At 44.7% G+C, this 13,283-nt stretch overlaps 1 long non-coding RNA gene across 1 annotated transcript; it reads right to left on the minus strand.

The window, feature by feature from the left end:
* Positions 1–6,588: 6,588 nt before the first annotated feature.
* LOC120849305 lies at positions 6,589–13,081 on the minus strand. Its single transcript, XR_005717904.3, has 3 exons — positions 12,923–13,081; positions 10,666–10,859; positions 6,589–6,644 (listed from the first exon to the last, which is right to left on the minus strand). It is a non-coding gene; the product is annotated as an uncharacterized LOC120849305 (long non-coding RNA).
* Positions 13,082–13,283: the final 202 nt, after the last annotated feature.

The following is a 13,283-nucleotide window of genomic DNA, read 5'->3' on the forward strand; positions in this document are numbered from 1 at the left end:
TAGACTAAGAGCGTGCTTTATCGGCATTGCGCCCACAGATATGATCATGGAGGCTCGAAGTAAGCATGCTCATTATTGTTTTTGTTATCAGTTGTTTCTGGTGTAAAATTTGAAAACAGGCACAAATATTAATGTTGCACCCGAGCCTCATATTTGAAAAATAAAATGTCTTGATGAGCGGATTTATTAATCAGAAGGATGGCATGGACCATGCACTTTAGAAGTGAAAATAATTGCCTTGACTCGGGCCAGTTTCTCTCGGACAGCCATTTCAGAATTAGTGGCTGTGACATAATGTGAATGAACTGCTCTCCACCGTGAACCCAAAAACTGATAAGTGTGCATTGCACTTTAGCTGAACACTAAGTGAGTTCCCCCTTGGGTAGGTTGGGATCTCCCAGAGCACACCAGTCACTGCCTCGGCCAGGCGCTCCCACTGGGTTTTTCATACTGCAGGAGAATACATAACGCAGGAACTACAGAACTTGACAGTGACAAACATGATTTCCCTCCATTTGTAGAATACTACTGTCAGTAAATGCAAAATAAAAGCCAGTTAGAGCACCTCAATGTGAACACCACATATAACATACAGTACTGTGGAAGGTTGCTCAGATCGTTTGAAAGCAGACTTTGAATTGCCGCAAGGGAATTCTTGATTCTCTTGATAGTAAAACCAAGTCATAAGTACAACTTCACTGTAAAGACAATGTTTTCTATCTGCTTTTCTTTAAATGCATAGAAGTACTTTTTGGTATTTATGTTACCTACCTCTAAAAAGACGAAGGACCAGTAAAAGGAAACACAGACACAGTTACGTACAAAACGAGCATGTTGGTAACAGTAACTAAACATGAGGAAGACACAGAGAAAGGGGGGGACAGACGGACAACTTCGTTGTCCGTCCCCCCTTTCTTTGCATCTTCCTCATGTTTAATCACAAACACAGCGCTGTCTTTCCTTTTACTCGTCAATCTTTTTTGCGCTGTTTTAACCCATTCAATATGACCACCAATCAACTCGCCCAACTTTACACCTTGCTACCTCTAAGGTTGCAATATAAAGTGGTCTCAACTTCCACTGACAGCCCTGAAGCTATAAACCCACAAAAAACCAAATTCCCTAGACATTAAAACGACACAAAAGAAAATCAGATCAGAAAAACATTCAGTCTGACTTGATTATATTGAATCAATAAATACAATGAATGTGAGCAATATTTTTGTGAAATTGTATTATAAACTTTCAATGTAAAATGGGATGAGAGTCCCACTAAAGCAACCAAGAGGAACAACAACCGACCCCGACACGACTTAAATACATTCAGCATGCACACGAAGATACCTTTGGCAGGCTTCCCATTTTTCGAGGCTCATGAAAAAAGCACAAGTTATTGCAAGCCTGCCAAAAGATACCTTGGTATGCATGCTGCATGGTCTTGGGGCTTAAGATGGCAAGTTGGCTATTCATCACTGAATGATATGCCAAAAAAACACAGACACAACAAAGGAAGATCTGGACAGAACACTGCATAACCTTCAACTGAATGGTTCGTATAAAAAAACAGAAATACATATAGACCCTTTCAGGCAACATTTCATGGGTGCGCCGCCGCCACCTTGACGTCACGTGACCCTGCCGCCACAGCCGACCTTCAGTTTCTCGCAGTTCTCCGCGTTGTGTGCTGCACCGGCCACCACCGGAGCTTTGTTCTCGAGTTCTTTTACGTTCTGCGTTGAAATCGTGTGTTTGCTTTAGGTCCTTTCGATATTTCGGGCTTTCATTTAATCATTTGATACCGACATTTGAACATCGCTCTTGTATTTTCTTATTTATGGAATGGAATCGGACAGCGAATGGATCGACGATACAAGATTATGGCCTAGGCTTCAGAGACCATTAAGTTCATCACATTTTGTTTTTATCGTTAATAAGGGCAGTCAACACCATTGCGACACATAAAAATTTCAACTGACGCTGTAAGGCTATCGCAGTCGTGCTTCTTGCTGCATGTGCGAACTTTAGACATCGTTTCTGTAAGTAAAAGCCGAACCGCATGTAAGTGCTCAAGCGAGCGGCGAGACGAGCAACGGTGACAACGATGAGAGTCAGCGACGAAGATTTCTCGCTGTCGCCCGTTGCATCGCTCGGTTTTTGGATTTCTAGAGAACGTCGCTCGTCGTTTTGGTCGCTTGCGTGCGGTTTGCCTCGTCGCGCGACTGATCGAGCGAAAGCGAAGCGAGTCGCTTGTCTCGCTGCTCCCCAAATCGCTTTCATGCGGTTTTCTAGAAATCAAAAAGCCGAGCGCCGCGACGGGTGGCAGTGAGAAACTTTCGTTGCTGACTCGTCGTTGTCTCTCGTCTTGCTTGCTAAAGCGCTTACATGCGGTCCGGCTTTTATCTACGGAAACAATGTCTAAAAGCGCGCACATGCACCGAGAAGCACGACTGCGATAGCCTCACTGCCAAAAATTTGGGGGTTTTGCGTGCCAAACCAACGACGGGCATCTGGAGATAGCCTCACTGCGTCAGTTGATATTTTCATATGTCGCAATGGTGTTGACTGCCCTTTATTAGCAACAAAAACAAAAGAATGTGATGAACTTACATGTTCTCTGAAGCCAAGGCCATGATCTTGTATCGTGATCCATTCACTGTCCGATTCCATTCTATAAATAAGAAAATACATCTATATTGAAACTTAGGTATCAAATGAATAAATGAAAGCCTGAAATATCAAAAAGACCTAAAGAAAACACTCGACTTCAACGCGGAACGTAAAAGAACACGAAAACAAAGCTCTGGTGGTGACCGGTGCAGCACACAATGCGAAGCAACGGCGACAAAATGAAGGTCAGCTATGGCAGCCCGTTAAGCGCACCGACTGGTGGCAGCTCGAGTAACTGACTCCCTAAAAGCATCTATACAGATAAAAACTGACACCTGCTGGCAGAACACTGTAAGGTCAAAATGCACTTCCTCAGAAACCAGTGCCACTAGTTCCACAGAGAGTGAAATTCTGTCAGACAATGACACTAAGGGTGCACCTCAGACAAGAGTTGTTACCCTGGTATTTCATCCAGAAGGTCACCTAGCAATTCACTGTGTCCATTGTGAGTGCAAGTCCAACTTAGAAAAAGACTAGTGCCATGGGCTGCTACAAGACAAAAGCAAAGAGGAAAATTCACAATGCCTTCTTGATGAAATCCTAGAATAACAACTCATGTGAGCCCACCCTCATTACTAATACATGACAAAGAATTCCACGGTCTGCAGAGCCAATGACGCTCGTTTCTGGGGGAGTGCGTTCAGACGACGCATCAGCCCACTTCACATGGCGCAATTTCGCTTGCAAATTTACACCTGTGACTGCAGGCACTGCAGCTTCCCCCATGCCTATATTTCGCTGCATGAGTGACGTCACAACAGCAAACTCTCAAGTAAAGTCACACCATGCGAATCAGGTTTACAGTGTTCACACAGCATGTGTTACTCCCTATCAGTAGATATATTTTTTTTACCAAAGTAAACTATTCAGTTAAAAGTTAAGACGTGTCCTGCCCAGATCTTCCTTCATTTCGTCTGTGTTTTTTGGCGTATTATCCAGTCTTGAGGCATATCAGTGTCAGGTGTTTCTCTTTGTCGCTCTAGTAGGACTCGGGCAGGGTGGGGAAACAGTCATGTGTCAATAATATGGATACTCTGCTATATAAAAACCGTTTTCGGGGACCAACCGGGTAAATACCTGCATTTTGTCCTGTTATTATGCACAGCTCACATTATGGACGCTTTTGGGTAGGAACGGAGGTGTCCATTTGCATGAGACAGCACTGTCATATTCCCTAGTGTTGAAATTAATGACTGCACGCTCTGAAGCCACGTAGCAGGTTTCTCCACTGAACACTAATGCGTAGCGGTGGCATGGCAGATGTTTGTGGCTGCAGAACACACCGCAGGCAAATGATATCCAATGTGGACAATCATGGATATTTGACATTAGAATCAACCAACAAATAGGCCTACATGTTGCTGTCACAGAATTGAAAGATTTTTTTCTTCGTGTGATTCCGTTTTGAGTAAGATGCACAAGTGCCGAAAACACGAGCTCGGAAGAGAAGAAAAAGAAAAAAAGAAGGAAGGCGGAAGCTGCATAGAGCTAGGCTTCAGTGGTTGGAACAACAAGCAAGGCTTCAGTGGTGTGGGAGGTCGAACCCCGAACAAGGCTTTGTCAAGATGGTTGGTGGGCCCTGAGCAAACTTCGACGATGTGCATGTGCTTGTGAGCGAGCGCTGTTCGGCACTATAAGCACCCAAGCCACCACAAGTTCTCGACTCCGACTGGTGCCGCAAGGGACTGGGACCACCACCGACATCTTGGGACCATGATTCGACTTTCCTCATACGAAATGTATAGCGTCTTTGATTTGGCTTCTGTTCCCTCCTTGTTACGCTTTCGAAGCTTTTGTGATTTTCTTGCCGCTGTTACGAAGAGCAGAAGGCTTGCAAGATATGTTCTTTTCCTTTATTATTTTCATTTTTTTACGACCGTTTGTACGTCCTGTGCACCTTTTCTTTAATTTTGATTTTCATTACTCATAAATAGTGTTTTGAAATGCCAGGTACAAGTCACTCTCAATTCCTACCGCCTCTAAGGAAGTCCATCACCTAGGTGTGGCCCTAGTACCTGGACAGCGGTCCAATTCAGATTACAAGTTGGTTTGTTTATGGCATCTTTTCCAACCGAACCTGTGACAAACTGGCATCCACTACAGGACTTGAACCTGTCACAAGTTAGTCACATGTTCGGTTGGAAAAGATCCCATAAAAACAAACTTGTAATTTGAATTGGACCGCTGTCCAGGTGCTAAGGCCACACCTAGGCGATGGACTTCCTGAGAGGCGGTAGGAATTGAGAGTGAGTCGAGCCTGGCGTTACGGAACACTATTTAATAGTAAAGAAATTCAAAAGTTAAGAAAAGGTGCACAGGACGCACACACAGTCGTAAAAAAAAAGGAATAAATAAAGGAATAGAACATATCTTGCAAGCGTTCCACTCTTCATAACCGCAGAAGGAAAAACACAAAAGCTTTGAAAGCATAACAAAAGGAACAGAAGCCAAATCAAAGATGCCATACATTTGGAGGAGGAGGAGAGTCCAATCATGGTCCCAAGATGTCGGTGGTGACTTGGGTGCTTACAGCACCACACAGTGCTCACTCACAAGCACAGGCACATTGTCTAAGACTTGCTCGGGGCCCACCAACAGTCTTGACGAAGCCTTGCTCAAGGTTTGACCACCCAAACCCACGAAGCCGTGCTTGCCGTTCCACCGGCCATAGCGCCGATGCCTTGCTTCGCGTTCCACCACAACCACACCGTGCGCGGGTTCCATCTTCTTTCTTCTTGATCCCTTCCTCCGAGCTTGTGCTTTTGGCACTCGCACATTTTGCTCAAAAAGGAAACCAGTAAAAAGAGTACAATAACCACTGAATTCTGTGAGAGTTGTTATGACTGTGAATGTCTAGAGGGCAAAGTTGACATTTGCAACAAAACTTGAAATAATAAGGCATGTGGAGAAGGAGACAAAAAGTTTTGTGTCACTGGAGCCCACAAGATCTTTGTAAACTACTCAAGAAACGGTGTGACATAAAAGCGCTACAAAACACATTCTGACGCACGGCATGTTAAGACATCGAGAAACCACTACAGAGGTGGTTTAGAGATGTCGGGGCAAGCAACATTCCTATATTGGCACAAATCTTCTTAAGGCATGTGAAAAACTCATTTTACTCTTGAAGTGAAGAATCTTCTAAAAGAATGTGAAAGATTCCTTTTACCTTGATGTGAAGAACTTCATTGCAAGTGGATAGCTACATTAACTTAAGGGCCACCATGGCATAGGAGAAAAGACCATCTAAGGGATGGATAGATAGATGCAAACGGCTGTACCTTTTGTAACGAGCAGTAGTGCCAGTGTATGTGATGGGACTATTGTGGTGGCAGTGCCAGCGTCGAAAGAGAAAGTCAATGGCTCAACAATCAATTGAAGCCAAGTATGAAACCAGAAATAGTTAAATGCCTTGCCAAGGAAATTGGCCTGCAGTGGCAAAAGCATCCCTGGCAAGCGATTCACAGTTCGCATGGAAACTAACAGAACAAGGCCCAGATATCAGAGCTTTTAAAAACCAACACGGATGGCACCACAAAAATGTATTCTTAGTGATGGGAAAGTTTAGAATGCCAAATATTATGAGCTGTTGCAGTAAAACCATCATATACGTATGAAACATGAAATCATGGATGACTCGGGATCTCTTTGGCTGGGTCTTTGGTGGCTCGTGGACTGGGAAGCCGAGTTTGTGGATAAGCGTCCCAGCGTGTGCTTACTTGGTGACATGTGCCGCTTAACACTATCCAGTTCCATTCTAGCAGCCAAACACGACATCCAAGCTACATCCGTTAGACCAAAGCATAATTCAAAGGTAGTCTAGATTGTGTTTACCATTTATAAATGTCCAGGCACGTCTGCAATTTAGCCCATCCAGAGGCTTTCGGAGACGGTCACAAGAGCCAGCAGCTTGCTTGGGCAGCTCACTGTCAGCCACTCTGTCCTTCCATGCACCGTGCCACCTCCATGAGCTCCCACTGAAAAACAAAAAAAAAAGCAGAATCGGAAATTATACCTGCAATAAGAACATCTCAGCAGCAGAGGCTACGTTATGGTGCCTGGAATGCGCCTCCAACTGGTTCGTTTAGTGTTCTATATAACCCATGTACCAAAAGTGGTCTCTAAGCGACAAAATTAAATGACACCACAGGAGCTGGCATGTCATGCTGTTGGATGTTGCAATTCTGGCAGTTAGTCGTACAACTTCTGGCAAAAAATATATGAGCTAACACAGCTGTCATTGTCCTCGCAACATTCAAAATCCTGGCTGACAAAGCTTCTATGGACTGTCAAGCTGAGGGATACCCTCTCTGCCCCCCTCCCTTTTCCAGCAGAAACTACCTCAACTGTCATGATGTTCACAGCCCGGAAAAGATCCCCTAGAAGTTTATTCAGGAGCAACTAGGGTAGCTATAGAGACAAACTCTCGCACTATGAAGCCATTCCACAAATCTGCCATAAGCAGCAGCAGTTCGTTGAAAGTATAAAAGTTTGCCTTGTAAATACATTTCGAGATGAAGTTGCATCTCTGGATTCTACCAAGACTCTAGTTTCCAGCAAAGATTTACGTTGGCAGGCCGGCCGAGTTGCTGAGTAGGAGGAAGGTGCATGTGTCACACCACACGTGTCTTTTGCTTACATTCAGAGAAAGGAAGGCTGAAATTCCCTGATCGATACTGATTAGGCTGGAAATCTTGAGACTTTTCCAATTGCCGAATTTCTCAACAATACCAATTTTCAGCTCATAGAAACCCTGCACAGGTTTGAGTCAGGTACTAACGGCCATTAACAACTGCGTGAATTACTGTACACATATGCGGTAACTATACTAAAGCCCAACTTATTCTAGTAACGCACAACGCCATAAAACTACCAAAAAACACCGAGCATGCACCCGCGGCAGAGTATGCGCTCAACCCCTACTTTTGAAACATATCAACTCATCTAAGGACATATTAATGCCTATTCCTCTATTTTAAGCAAGTTAAAAAAATATATGAAAGAGACATCAGGCACCCTGTCGCCATGGGCGTTTATCTCCACGACTGGCAGGCAGAATGGGGATAGAACAAGTAGAACAGCAAAGCAGGAGAGGAATAGGAGGGGTGCAGTCGAAAAGAGCTAGAAAGTGATATACTTGGGGACAATGTTCCGTGGCAATGAAGCTAAAGCTAGAGAGCCAAAGGACACCATTTCACTGCATAGCTGAATATAGTTCAACCATAATAATTTGCTGGGTGGAACGTAACCAATTAAAATATATGTAAAATTGTTCCGTTTAGCTTTGACTTTAGAATGTTAGCATAACATTGGCCAGGATGTGCCAAACCTAGAGCATTTCCTTTTTAGCCATTTTGTGTTTTCTTGGTTTAAATTCACCCTAGGTTTTCTAGCTCCCTGCAAAATTAAGATGGCATCTTTATCATGCGCATCTTTGGGCATCATCAGTGCGGTTTATTGCAGGCACACTCTGTGAGCTCCCCCTTTGTTTGACATGTAAGATTTTTATGAAGTTTGGCAACCAAGATATCTTAAAACAAACCAAGCAAGTGGTGTGCAACATGTATGACAAATGGGACAGTGGGAACCGGGACTCCTAGTTGTTTCCGTATGCCGGTTGGCTAGCAAGCTCACTGGTGTGTCTGAGCAGGGGTGGGGACGGAACTCAGGACCCCTGGGTTCTGCAGCGCAATCCTCGCTACACATATTCTGAGCTGTGGTGTGCCAGCGACCCCCTAGGTCCAGCCATAACTGAATGCGATCCAAATGGAATGCGACTTCGCGTCGTGGAGTGTGCGTGCTTCTATTTCTGTATATTCCTCCCGCGCAATAGTTTTTCAGCACCAGAAGAGTTTACAGATAACTGACCTCAAAACGCGGCAGCACTCATGAAATTCGTTCATGTGGCAATTCGGGTCAGGTGGTTCATGATCATTGACAAGCGCCAAAAAATAGACAGGGTCAAGAAGTTGCCACTGGCGCACTCGCAACTAACATCATTGAAAAAAAAAACAATCTGTTACATTGCTGTGAGAAATGTCAATCATGATTACAACCAATGTAGACCTCTATCAAGAAATTCATATTCTTTTGCTGATAAGGTTATGGATGTGTCACTTGTACAACTCGTGCCTATGGCTATAATCTCAAACACCTCGTGTAGCTTTTTCTAGACATTTTATCTGGGTATCTGGCCAAAAATTTGGTGTCATTAAATGACGGGAAACAAGGGCAGCAGCTGATGTGTGTTGTCGCTGCAGCAGCGGCCCTTGGAAAAGACAAATGCAAAACTAAACAGTGCAAAAAATTCACAGAATGCACAACCAAAGTTGTGTACGGAATCACAATGTCATATGGTTCTGTGTACACGGGTCAGACAGGCCTATGTATTAATGATTGCGCCCGCGAACGCGAGGTGGCCACACAAGCGATCTCCATCACGACATCTGGCCACACACTGCAGATGCTGCTTTTGCTCCCAGTCGTTTAAAGACGCTAAATTTTTGGCCAGATACCCAGATAAAGAATCTAGAGAGCTACACCAGGCGTTTAAGATTAAAGCCAAAGGCACCAGGTGTACAAGTGACACATCCATAACCTTATCAGCAAAAGAATGAATTTTTTGATAGAGGGTTGACCAGTTGTAGTCATGACTGACGTTTTTCACAGCTATAATAATAATAATAATAATAATGTTTTATTTGAATCATGCCCCAGAATGACCACTAGGCCATAGTGTGGTGGCACATAAAATGGTAGTAGATGACTTAACACAATGTCTTCCACTTGTAAAAAAGAACAGACTAACATGCAATCACGAATTAAAGATAAAAATTTAGCTCCCTTCTAAACACTGATATATCTGAAAAGATATCAACATGAGAGGACAGTTCATTACCACAAATCTGCATCCTTACCACTTACTATATAAGAAATTTTGTTTTCAATAAATGTTAGTTGCCGGTACGCCAGTGTTCACGTCAAATTTTTGTCTAGGTATTTTTCCGGCGCTTATCTATCATGAAGTTCGCAGCTTTTCCTGATCCGACACTGCCTATCTTCGTCAGCTGAGAGACAAATTAAATTCTAGGAGATTGAACACGGTGAAATCTACCTTGCAAGTCTGTCCGAGTGCTTCAGTCAAAGTGTTGGCTTACGCTTAAAAACGGGTGAAGCCTTCAGAAATAGATCTGAATATGCCTGCATGCTCGGCGATCGCGGTTCAGCTCCCTCAACCGCAATCCTCGTACAAAAACATGCAATGAAGCAACTGCGTGGTTGACACGCCAACACCCTAACTGATCTTGGGTTGCCAAAGGCATGGTAGCGCTTTTTTGGACGAGGACAAAAGAAAGAAAGACAAGACAGACACGAGCGCTGACTGCAACTATTTAATAGTCAGCGCTCGTGTCTGTCTTGTCTTTCTTTCTTTTGTCCTCGTCCAAAAAAGCGCTACCATGCCTTTGGCAACCCAAGACCAATACCAACTAGCCCAACACACAGCTTTGATAACCCTAACTGAAACTGAGACAAAAAAAAACAAAAAATGATAACTATTTGGTGCACTAACACAGAGCCTTTGGCACTGCCTGCCTCCCCCCCTCCCTAGTTTTCTCTTCATTGCCAAAGAAAGTTGTGCCCAAAAAAAGATGGGTTGCTTTTTTGTTCTAACTCGGAAGAATAAATTTAAGGCTTTATAACAAGAACAAGCAAGTGCGTAAGCAACCATTCTTTAGAATGTTAATTTGTAATAAAAAAAAAAGAAAAAAAAACAGACTGTTTGTTTTTATGTGTTTGCACAGTCAACCAGCTTTGCAAATGGCAGCTGTTTGTAATTCCGTGGTCAGACCAAGGGACCACCCGACCATGTACACCTGTGCTTTATTACCTACCCTATCCCCCAGCTCTCCATGGTCATCCCCAATGTAGAGTGGGCTTGGTATATTACAGTTTGGAATGGTGTTATTTGTTTAGGAAAACAAAAGGTCAGATAAATACCAGCAGGGCCCTGCGGAAGCGGTGCATGGGCCCCGTTTCACTTTTCACAAACCATCCTGTCTTGAAAGGCAGCAGAGAAACAGGTTGGGCTGATTCGCCTGCAGGCCTTTGCTGAGTTGATGGCTACTATCCAGACTGGCAGCTGATCGGCAGCTTCCAGCCACCTGCAGTTTTTTCTTGATGATACAGACTTCCTGCAATACCATGAATAAGAATCAGACTGATATTCTGGAACAAACAAAGAAACCAAAACTTGCTTCACAGATCAACAAAAGAAAAAGTGCCAACATTACGCTTCTCTTGTTGTCGACAGTGCAAAGACCATGATGACAGCACCATTACACTCAACCAAACAAGGAAAATGAGCTTCTTCATAACGTAATTGTATTAAGAACCAGGCACGCAGCCGGAAAGGGGGGGGGGGGGTAGGAGCCTACCTCACCTTTTCTTTATTACCTACCCTATCCCCCCGCCCCCCCCCCCCAAAATCGTCCATTTTGCTGGGCCCTCCCCCCCCCCCCCCCAAAAAAAAAAAAAAAAAATTTCTGGTGAAGTGTTTGTTAAGAACAATGTGCATGTAGAGCTTAGATACCTACTGGTACCTTAAGAAATCCCAGGAAGCTAAAAACAAATTAAACACCACTTAAAAATAGCACAGCTCGCTTGGTAGGCACATGCACAGCAATCAACAAGCCTCTTGACATGTTCTGCAGTGCAGGGATACAGATTAAAAATAAACAACGGGGATGTGATCGATATCCTCTGGGGCAGTGCAATGCGCAAGTTTATCCTGAAGCTACTGTTTGCGCATGCACCTAAGAGGCGTTAGAGCTGGTTCACACTGTTGCAACTGACTACGACCGAGTTGAACAAAACAGGGTTTTAAGCCGCTTACGACTGCCATTATTACTGCTGGACGGCGTGGTCATAAGCCGTCACAAGAGGCTTAAAGACTGGTTTTGTCGGAGTCAGTCCTAGTCGGTTGCTGCAGTGTAGACCAGCTATTAGACTAAAATTGTATCCAGCTTTGGGTCTTTCCACAAATGTTTTAAGAGACTCCCTTCAACTTTACCAGGGCCTCAGGTATTTAAACGTTGTAGTAAGTAGGGAGCCATCACATTCAAAGCTGGATCTCCTTGCTTTGTATGTGTCTCCCCAGTACCACTAAACGTTCTATACCAGATCAGAGCATTTTAATCAAATCATTCAACCTCTTTCCTCAGCCATGTAAACTACTTGTGCACCCACGAGTTCTACAAGTCACGAATGTAGCCGGGGTAAATTAAAACGTCGCTAAGGCAAGCAATAATAATCATTATTAGCGACAGTAGTACCCTGGGTGGCTCGCAAGGCTAGACATATATGCAGGGGCCCGTACGCACGATCGTCTGCTAGCCAATCAACCAGAGCAAGATGATCAAAATAACAAACAGGCAGCAAGGGAGAAAACAACAAGAACGATGAGACTAAGAGGGCTCGGTCAACACTTTTAATACCCGTGCGACACGGGCAACTCGAATGCCATATACAACGAATGACAATTGTGTGATCGGCGAATCAGCTCGCTATCTGTCACGCGTGGAATGCGTCACGCCCGGAGTGTCGCGCGCCGATTGGCCGTCCGCTCAAATGTCATTCGTTGTAAATGGCATTCGAGTTGCCCGTGTGTCCCAAGTATAAGAAACTCAAGGCCCGAGCACCTCAAACCCAACGCCACGCACCGCACGCCGGCGCGAGGCACACGCCGTACACGAGCACAACGACGACACCCAGTTAGGAGCGTGTCCTATCAATACGCCAAACGCCAGCGCCAGTCGAACCGCGCCATCCCGCTGGACGCGGCATGAAAACCCAGAGCGCGCGGGCCGGGAGTTTCAAAACATTGGGCACAACTCAACGCTGCCGCTAGCATGAAAAAGGACGAGACGACACGCAATCAAGCGTTTAACAACACAGAACAGTTCACTGATAGCAACGCGTACTTTAGAAACAATCTAATCAGCGTCTCTGCAGTGCTCCGGTGTCGCAGAGCATTCACGGGATTCTCAAGATAGCGGCACGGCGGCACCGCGGCGGCGCCGCCGCCACCGCCGGTCAGTGCTAAGACGATTTCACTTTTTTCGACTCAAATCGTAGAAAAAAGTGAAAAATCATCCGAATTACGGTGGCAACGTGAGCTACGTTGTTCCGAAGATGATCTAGCATATCTGGATATTCTTCTAGCATGCATTTTGAATATGAAATCGGCAAAACTTACCTAAACTCGGATCGACCGACGCACTCCGAGAAAGGCCTTTGTGTCCTCTCCGGAACGAACAAGGATCCAGAAGTTGCTTGCGGCTTTGAATTGGCACGAAGCCAAGCCAGCCAAGGCAGCCAAGGATTGAAATACGACTTAATAGTTTCGGTTTCGACCCCACTCTCTCTCAGTCCATATTTCTGGGGCCGGTGTCACTACGGTTGACATGACTGCAGTTATCGTACTCTATACGAACTTTGAAGTCAATCGAATGCGAGCAAACATAATTTCCCAGCTTCTTCTCCTGTTATACGTTGCTTGATAACCTTTGTTTGCTGATTGGAATCTGCATCAACTCATGTCCATCTGGTCCTTCAAA

This window comes from Ixodes scapularis, unplaced genomic scaffold, assembly GCF_016920785.2.
Source record: "Ixodes scapularis isolate PalLabHiFi unplaced genomic scaffold, ASM1692078v2 PGA_scaffold6__148_contigs__length_123643588, whole genome shotgun sequence".
Lineage (NCBI taxonomy): Eukaryota > Metazoa > Arthropoda > Arachnida > Ixodida > Ixodidae > Ixodes > Ixodes scapularis.